We start from the raw sequence: 9,897 nt of genomic DNA on the forward strand, positions 1-9,897 counted from the left end.
AAATGCTTAAAAATATACCAAATATGTGTATGTGTTTTTTTATTATTATTTTATTTTGAATGGGGTGAAAGGGGGGTGATTTAAACTTTTATATATTTTTTATTCTTTTAATATTTTTAAAAACATTTTTTTTTACTTTTTGCATACTTCTATAGTCTCCATAGGATACTAGAAGCAGCAACTGTCCGATCGTCTCTGCTACATAGAGGTGATGAACAGATCACCTCTATGTAGCAGAAATGCTCCTGTGCTTATGAGCACCAACCACTAGGTGGCGCTCATAGCGATCAGTACATGACAACCTCTGGGGTCTGCTGCAGACCCAGGGTTGTCATGCCCACCCATCAGTGACCCGTGATCACGTGAAGGAGTCACCGATGGGCGGGGTAAGTAACGCACTTCCAGCGCGGCGCTGTTAAATGCCGCTGTCAGAGTTTGACAGCGGCATTTAACATTTTAACAGCTGTGGTGGATCGCGATTCCACCCGCGGCTGTTGCGGGCACATGTCAGCTGTAAAAATCAGCTGACATGTGCCTGGTTCAGTGTGGGCTCACCACCGGAGCCTGCGCTGAACGGGGGGTGACAGTCTGGTGCATACTATTATGCCCCAGGCTGTAAAGGGGTTAAGGATATAAGCATTCAAAGTTTGAAAATGACAAATTTCTCAAACTTTTCAGCAAACTTTAGATATTTTCACAAAAAAAGCTAAAAACATATTGACTTAAATTTACTGCTAACATAAAGGACAATATGTCACAAATAAACGCTATTATATGTTGTAGCGTTCCAGAATTATTAACACAAAGAGTGACACTTGTCAGATTGAAAAAAATGAGCTTGGTCGTTAATCTCAAAAGTGGCTCTGTCACTAAGGGGTTAAAGATCAATAATAAAAATAAATTATGCTACATTTCCATTCATGATAAACACTAATCAGCTTGTAGCTGACTGGTTTGGAAACAGTTAATTCACAGCATTCAGTAGCAGTCAGGATGGCCGAGCGGTCTAAGGCGCTGCGTTCAGGTCGCAGTCTCCTCTGGAGGCGTGGGTTTGAATCCCACTTCTGACATCAGTTCTTTTCCTTCCTGACATTGTACAGCTTCTCTCCTGTTATTGATTAGTACATGTTAGAACACATAATAACACTGAAATCTTATATAGAATTTATATGGTAACGCAGCATTGAGCCACGGACCTTCAGCTCTTCTCCCTAAGCTTCTTTTAACTAATTTCAGCCTACAATGATTTCTTAAAGGGACATCTAAGGAATCGAGAATTAAACAAACATTTATTTGTGAGACAACACCTTTAACCCAATCCCTGCCATTGATATGGTATATCGTAATGAGAATATGATGAAGCCTAATCCTATCTATACTGTGATCCGACCCCATATCGTATCGACAATCAGTGATGACCTGTCTGATCACATTCCTTACTTTATAGCGCAGTTGTGTGAGCACTAACACCTGTATATACGGGAATATAGATATACAGCGTTTTACTACATTACTGCAAACAAAATAAACCAATCCCTGTGTGGTATTAAAAGAATAAAGGAATATCAGCTAAAAAACATTTCCACTGATTTATGAAATGTGAAAAAAGTCCAGGTAATGTGAGCAATCAGCCCCCACTAAGCCCCAGTGGCCTAATGGATAAGGCACTGGCCTCCTAAGCCAGGGATTGTGGGTTTGAGTCCTATGTGGGGTGCTTCATAAGCTTTTTCTCCAATATTTTTTATCTTCCTACATTTCTTTATTGTCTCCATTATGTTAAGGGTAATGTTTGCACTAAGAGCAACTTTCTTGAATTTTACCAGTGATTGTCCTTTATCTACTATAAATTCAGGTATTGCTGATTGTATTATCAACTCTTCTACAAAGAGTTAATATCTTGGAAGAAAATGTAAGGCGGGAAGGTCCAGCGGTTTGGAGCTACGTTCACACATCATGTTTTTTTCAACGTTTTTTGATGCATTTCTTTATGCAAATTTTCAGTTGCGTTTTACAGTACCAGCAAAGTCTATGAGATTCCAGAAATCTCATGCTCATATCATGTTTTTTTATCAGGATTTTGTGCCTTGGATGGGTTTTTTGCAAAATATAGCATGTCACTTCTTTCAGTGTTTTTTTCAACAATTTTTCACCCATTGGAAATAATGGGTGATGAAAAAAATGCTGAAAAAACGCACCAAAAACGCAGGTGTCAGGGTTTTCAGTGTTTTTTCAGCATTTTTTGTGTCAAAACCAGAATGAGACTTTTTTTCACTGAACTTTATGTACATGCATAAAAGAGACAAAAGGACAGTTAAAAAACGCACCAAAAAAAAAGCAAAAAAGCAAGAAAAATCCCGAACAAACCTCCTGGCAAGAGATCAGGTTTTGCTGCAGAATAAAAAGGCAGCAAAAAACGCAATGTGTGAACATACCCTCAAAGGGTTTGTCCACTACTGGAAAATCCCTTTTCAATGCTCTCGGTGTACAGAATAAAAGAAGTAAAAACTGTAAATCCCAAACAAGCCCAACTTCTTCTCTCCAAGCGCCGTGTTACCTGGGGATCTGGTTACTTTGCTTGTCAAGTGAACGCTGCAGCCCATCAGCAGATCAGATAGATTATCTTTGCTTTCCCATCTGCAGATTACTATGGATCTTCTCCAGAACTGGGAAAAATCCAAAATGATTCCAGCCAAAATAATCTAGTTTATTGGTTTCATCACAGATTCCAATTCAGGCCTCAATCTTCCCCTTTGCAACAAAAGAAAGAATTCTGATGGGTGAAGATTTCATCCTGTTTCCATTCGCACCCAGAGTAAGACATGTGAGTGAGACATTGGCCCCATTAGTGCTGACATTTTGCTTGTCATAAATTTACACATCGGAAAATCACTGGAAGGAATAGCAAAAGCAGATTTATTGCCAAACAGCATCTTAATGTTACCTGGATCCCTGCAAATAATTACACTGAAATCTGGAATATTGCTCTTAAAGGGAACCTCTCATCAGGTTTTACACCCCAAACTAATGACATTTTTATAAAGTCCCTGTAATGCTGATCACAGAAATACCATTATTTTGAAAATCTAGGTTTACATTTTAGAGAAATGTACTGTTTAATTGTTATGCAAATGAGCATCAAGTGCAGTGGGCGGGGCCTGCACTTACACTGCTGCCTCTCTTCAGAGACAGTGGACAGTGAAGCTGGACCACTGAGCAACAGTCCAGGTCTTTTTCTCCTTGGCCCAGGTAAAACGCTTCTGGCGTTGTCTATTGGTCATGAGTGGCTTGACACAAGGAATGTGGCACCTGTAGCCCATGTCCTGGATACGTTTGTGTGTGGTGGCTCTTGAAGCAATGACTCCAGCAGCAGTCCACTCCTTGTGAACCTCCCCCAAATTTTTGAATGGTCTTTTCTAAACAATCATTTCAAGGCTGCGGTTATCCCGGTTGTTTGTGCACCTTTTTCTACCACACTTTTTCCTTACACTCAACTTTCCATTAATATGCTTGAATACAGCCCTCTGTGAACAGCCAGCTTCTTTAGCAATGACCTTTTGCGGCTTACCCTCCTTGTGGGGTGTGTCAATGACTGCCTTCTGGACATCTGTCAAGTCAGCAATCTTCCCCATGATTGTGGAGCCTACTGAAATAGACTAAGGGACTTTTTTTTAAACACCTAGGAAGCCTTTGTTGGTATTATTTGTTAATTATTCTCATTTGCTGAGATAATGACTTTTGTGTTTTCATTGGCTGTAAGCCATAATCATCAACATTAACAGAAATAAACACTTGAAATAGATCACTCTGTTTGCAATGACTCTATATAATACACGAGTTTCACTTTTTGTATTAAAGAACTGAAATAAATTAACTTTTTGATGATATTCTAATTTTGTGAGAAGCACCTGTACATACTGTAATAGGTCAATTAGGTATTGTCCATCCCTGGCTTTTGGCGCACTGAAATGGTTGCTAGTGGTATACTGGGATTGGGCAGAGTGTCAGATTTCAAAACTGTAAAAAAATCTGTTGAGGGATGAAGACATCAGCGAATTCTGTATCATAGCTGGCTGCTTCTTGTTTGTTGGTTTTATAGAATTTAAAGTGAATCAGTCAGCAGTTTTTTTTTTATCTTAGAGTAACATGATGTAATAATAATATTCTTTCTTTATATAGCGCCAACATATTCCAGAGCACTTTACAATTCAGAGGTTCATATACAACAGTTATAAGCAACAGTTAAAGATAATACAATAATTAACCACTTCGCGCCAGAGCCTGTTTTTGCCTTCGTGACCGGGACAATTTTTTCAATTCTGACCACTGTCACTTTATGAAGTAATTACTCTGAAACGCTTCAATGGATTCCCCTGATTCTGAGACTGTTTTTTCGTGACATATTGTACTTCATGATAGTGGTAAAATTTCTTTGATATCACTTGCGTTTATTTGTGAAAAAATCAGAAATTTGGCAAAAATTTTGAAAATTTTGCAATTTTCAAACTTTGAATTTTCATGCCCTTAAATCAGAGAGATATGTCACACAAAATAGTTAAAAATAACATTTCCCACATGTCTACTTTACAGCAGCACAATTTTGGAACCAAAAGTTTTTTTTGTTGGGAAGCTATAAGGGTTAAAAGTTGACCAGCAATTTCTCATTTTTCCAACAAAATTTACAAAACATTTTTTTAGGGACCACATCATATTTGAAGTCACTTTGAGAGGTCTTTATGACAGAAAATACCCAAAAGTGAACCATTCTAAAAACTGCACCCCTCAAGGTGCTCAAAACCACATTCAAGAACTTTATTAACCCTTCAGGTGCTTCACAGGAATTTTTGGAATGTGGAAGAAAAAAATTAACATTTAACTTTTTTCACAAAAATGTTACTTTAGACCCAATTTTTTTTATTTTTGCAGGGGTAACAGGAAAAAATGGACCCCAAATTTTTTTGTGCAATTTCTTATGAGCGCGTTGATACCCCATATGTGAGGGAAAACCACTGTTTGGGCGCACGGCAAGGTTCGGAAGGGAAGGAGCGCCATTAGACTTTTTGAATGTAAAATTTGTTTGAATAATTAGCAGACGCCATGTTGCGTTTGGAGAGCTCATGATGTGCCTAAACAGTGGAAACCCCCCACAAGTGAGACTATTTTGGAAACTAGACCCCTTAGGGAACTTATCTAGATGTGTGGTGAGCACCTTGAACCTCAAGGTGCTTCACAGAAGTTTATAATATTGAGCTGTAAAAATAAAATTTTCACATTTTTACCACAAAAATGTTTTTCATCCCCTAATTTTGCATTATCATAAGGGTAATAGGATAAATTGCACCATGAAGTTTGTTGTGCAATTTCTCCTGAACACGCTGATACCCCATATGTGGAGGCAAACCACTGTTTGGGCGCACGGCAGGGTTTGGAAGGGAAGGAGCGCCATTTGACTTTTTGAATGTAAAATTTGCTTGAATAATTAGCGGACGCCATGCTGCATTTGGGGAGCCCCTGATGTGCCTAAACAGTGGAAACCCCCCACAAGTGACACCATTTTGGAAACTAGACCCCTTGGGGAACTTATCTAGATGTGTGGTGAGCATATTGGGAGATATAATAAACAAATCAGTAGCAGGTGAAGAATTGGTTTTATTTATTTTTTACGTCGTTCCTTTTGCGGTATAAGTGATGAGATTACTTTATTCTTCGGGTCGGTGTGCTAACAGCGATACCAGATTTATATCGGGTTTTTATGACTGACAGCTGTCACACACTAAAAGACACTATTTTTTGCAAAATCTAGTTTTTGCATCGCCATATTTTGAGAGCTATAATTTTTCCATATTTCGGCCAACAGAGTCATGTGACAGCTTGTTTTTTGCGGGACGAGTTGACATTTTTATTGGTACCATTTTTGGGTACGTGACATTTTTTGATCGCTTTCTATTCCGTTTTTTGGGAGGTAAACTTAACAAAAACCAAAGACAATTCAGGAATTGTTTTTTGGGGGTTTTTTTATGCCGTTCTGCGTGTGGTAAAAGTGATAAGGCAGCATTATTCTTCGTGTCAGTACGCTTAGATGATCATCCTGTTTCCAGAAAGCATGTACATGTGCAGTGTATCATTTAGCAGTTGTGATTTATGGCTGTTTTTAAAACCATTAAAGATGACCTATCACCGGGTCAAAAGTTTCCAGTTTTCGCCCCTTGTTTTATTCCCGCTGCTCCCCTCATTATTCCTTTTTTTTGAACCTGTCATACAATTCCAGAGATCTGGGATCTTTATGTTAGTGAAAATTTTTCTGTTCTTTGCCAAAGGGGTGTGGCTCACAGGATTCTCTGTGGGCGTGTCTTTAGGCTGCTATGCATTATTACCCTGCGAGCAACGCCCCCTTGGTAAAAGACATAAAAAAATTATCGCTAAATAAAAATGCCCATATCTCAGGTACTGGATGGGGAATTTCAAAGAGCAAAAAGTGGTAAACTCAGGAGAACAGTGGGAATAAAATAGGGGCAAAAACTGTTCAGTTCTGACCTTGGGACGGGTCCTCTTGAAGGCGTTTCTCTGTACAGTAAAGTGCAGTATTTGGTCTGTTCTATTTACAATAAAAAGGTCTTATAACAAATTGTGGGTATTTCTACCCTGACTTCTCCACTCTTGTATTATTGTCAATATGCTGCTAGAATTTTTCTATTTTTCCACTAGGAAAATTAATTTTTAGAACTGCCGGTGATATAACAATATAATTTTCTTTTATTGAAACTTTTTTAGACCTCAGTTTACACTGTTGAAGTTTACAGCTCATCACCAGCTGAAATAGCTCAGTTGGGAGAGCGTTAGACTGAAAATCTAAAGGTCCTTGGTTCAATCGCGGGTTTCGGCATATGGAGAGGTATTTTTTTAAAGAATGCTTTTACATTTTCCTCTGCGTTTATTTTTTCCAGGACTCCACAATTCACAGATCATAAAGACACTTAATATCATAATTTTAAAAATGGCAATCATGGTTCACATGATGCGTTTCCAATGCATTTTTTGCTGTAAACGTAAAAAATATTGTAAAAGCACATCAGTTATACTGCGGTGTCATTTTTGTTTGGGAATGCATTGTGTGAACAAATTCTTAGGGTGAATCCAGTGATGTTTTTCCAAAATATAGGCCCCTCAAAGTCACTTCAAAACTGACTAGGTCTGTAAAAAATAGAACTTGGAAATTTTCTTAAATTTTCTTAAAAAGAAAATTAAATCTTGCTGCTAAATTTTAACCTTTCTAACATCTTAACAAAATAAAAGGAGGTTTGGGAAATGATGCTGACATAAAGTAGACAAATAGGAAATGTTATTTATTAACTTGTTTGGTTGTCTGACTTGTTGGTTTTAGGATATAAGCAGTCAAAGTAAAAAAATTGGTAACATTTAAAAATTTTCAGCAAACTTTAGATACTTTCACAAGAAAAACTAAAAACATATTGACCTCAATTTGCTGTTAATATAAAGTACAATGTGTCACGGAAAAACACTTTCAGAATCACGGGGATATGTTAAGCATTCCAGAGTTGTTACCACATAAAGTGACACGTATCAGTTTTAAAAAATGTGGCTTTGGTCGCTAAGCTCAAAATTGGCTCCGTCACTAAGGAATTAAAAATGAATATTGAAATAAAATAAATCATGATATATTTCCTTTCATCACAAGTAATGCTCATCTTTCTGCTGCTTAGCTTAGAAAGAGTTAATTTACTCAAACCAGCAGAAGTCAGGATAGCTGAGTTGTCTAAGGCGCTGCATTTGTAGCACCCTGAGGATTCGGCTGCTACAGGAGTATTGCACCTCAACCCAGAGGTGTGATATTCCACTCCCGGGTAAGGAAGGAGTGTGGAACTGAGCTCAGATAGACTGCATGCACTACATACATCCCATTCCAGAGGAGCAGGCCGACGGCACTCCCACTTAGAAATGTGCAGGTGCGACCGAGCCTGTTCCTGGCTGGAGTGGGAGGGGGGAGGAACATCCCATGTAGTGTAGGGGCAGAAAGGGGGAGCAGTCTGGGTAGTGTTAGGAGCTCATTGGGTGCTGGTCACCTGAGCTCACACATAGAGGGCTATATAAGGTGGGCACCATCTAGAATCAGGGTCAGACGCAGAGGAGCCTGTCAGACGCTGAGCACAAGTCAGTCAGTGCAGAGAACAAGTCTGCTGCAGAGGAAGTCAGCCTGCAGCAAGGGAGCAGAACAGACCTGAGCCTGAAGAGTGAGAGAGTGGAGTACAGAAAGACCCAGAGGGGGACAAAGAAGGGACCCAAGAACCCAAATCAGATCACCGGGTGAGGAGTCAGCACAAGGGTACCGGAACCCAAACTGGTGGGGGCAGAAAACACATCCCTAGCCAGAGACCGGAGGCTGTGGGCAGCATCTGCCACGGCCACCCACTACATCCACCCTGAAGGCTTACCACATGAAGGGTCAGGGAACCTTAGGCCAAAGGTTGCCCAACAGAAGGCCCGAGGGAGCTGGACTTAGGTGAATCACTGGTGGGGACGGCTGAAGAAAGGACAGAGGGAGAGCTCAGGGCCACGCTCCGGACTTGTTTGGGGGTTGGCTGGATCCAGGACCTGGTGGACGCAGCACGGCTCGGGAGGTCACTTGGAGCTAGAGTGACCAGGAACATCTGCAGTAAGTAAAGACCCTTAACTGCACAACCCGAGTCTGTCATCATTACCGGCTGCATCGCACCACCACAACCCCCATCCTCTGCGCCTGTCCCCTCTGAGGCTATACCCCTCCCGTTGGGGGTTATCCCACCAAGCTGCGCACCCACCATCAGCCTCAGCGGACCCTGCAGCAGCGGCGGCCACAGTGACCGCATCACAACGGGTGGCGTAGTCGACACAACGAACTTTAATAACATCAGTAAGGACTGCCACATAACACTTAGCTTGACGCCCTGGGCACGGGACCGGGTCACAGCCGCTCGGAGACTACAACCCCCCATCTGATCCGGTGCCGGGTATTCCCCTCACAAAGGAATATGTCCCAGGGGGCGCGTCAACTTTGGCGTAGTCGGCAGGATTACGTGCCCGCAACACCCGGGTACTGCGTGCCTGAAGAAAAGTGCAAGTTTACCTCAGAAAGAAGTCTCCCGCCGGTTCCGGAGGGTCCACGCAATCGGACTCCATCACCAGTCGTTTCCCGCCGATTGCCCGCCATTTCCAGCTTGTTCCCGCCATCTGCAGAGTTTCCCGCCACTGGGCGACGCTTCCCGCCAAATCCGAAGATTTCCCGCCTTGGAAGAGCAGCGGACGCCATTATGGGCGTGCCAAAGGAGAGCAAGAGGCCACCTCCCATCGTGGGCCGGGACAGAAAATGGCGCCAAAAGTGGAAACCGCCCCCACCAACAGAGACTGTGATGCTGGAGGTGTCTGTCAGCGTGAAAGAACTACCCCTGGAGCTGACAGTCACCGAGTTGCCCCGGGACCGCCCTCGGAGGGGGAGGAGACGAAAGAAAAGAGCAAAGATGGGTGTCGCTTGGAGCAGTGTAGAACGAGCGCACCCGGAGGCAAGAGGTCTAATGAGGAGTAGCGGAGAAGCTCACCCGGAGTCGAGGAGAGAAAGAGTGGACCCGGGAATGGAGCGGCAGCAGAGCAGCACCGGCCCGCTGGCCAGGAGCCTGCTGGAGGAAGAAGGAGGAGAGCAGAGCAGCACCGGCCCGCTGGCCAGGAGCCTGCCGGAAGCAGAGCAGAGCAGCACCGACCCGATGGTCAGGAGCCTGCTGGAGTCAACAACCCCGCTAGGCTTAGCGGAGATCCTGGCGCAGCTTCCCCGAGATCGGGAGTGCGCGCGGAGTGCCCTGGAGGGCCTCGCGGGAAGGATGGCCCGAGTGCAGAGGGAGATCCTGGCGGAGT

General features: G+C 42.4%; 2 non-coding genes across 2 annotated transcripts; both read left to right on the plus strand.

Moving 5' to 3' along the window:
- The first annotated feature begins 987 nt into the window (after positions 1-987).
- Positions 988-1,070, plus strand: TRNAL-CAG (transfer RNA leucine (anticodon CAG)). The gene has a single exon. It is a non-coding gene; the product is annotated as a tRNA-Leu (tRNA).
- A 5,737-nt stretch (positions 1,071-6,807) lies between these two features.
- TRNAF-GAA (transfer RNA phenylalanine (anticodon GAA)) lies at positions 6,808-6,880 on the plus strand. Its single transcript has one exon. It is a non-coding gene; the product is annotated as a tRNA-Phe (tRNA).
- Positions 6,881-9,897: the final 3,017 nt, after the last annotated feature.

The sequence above is a fragment of the Phyllobates terribilis genome, unplaced genomic scaffold (assembly GCF_046119375.1).
Source record: "Phyllobates terribilis strain yellow unplaced genomic scaffold, ASM4611937v1 Scaffold_65__1_contigs__length_7625178, whole genome shotgun sequence".
Lineage (NCBI taxonomy): Eukaryota > Metazoa > Chordata > Amphibia > Anura > Dendrobatidae > Phyllobates > Phyllobates terribilis.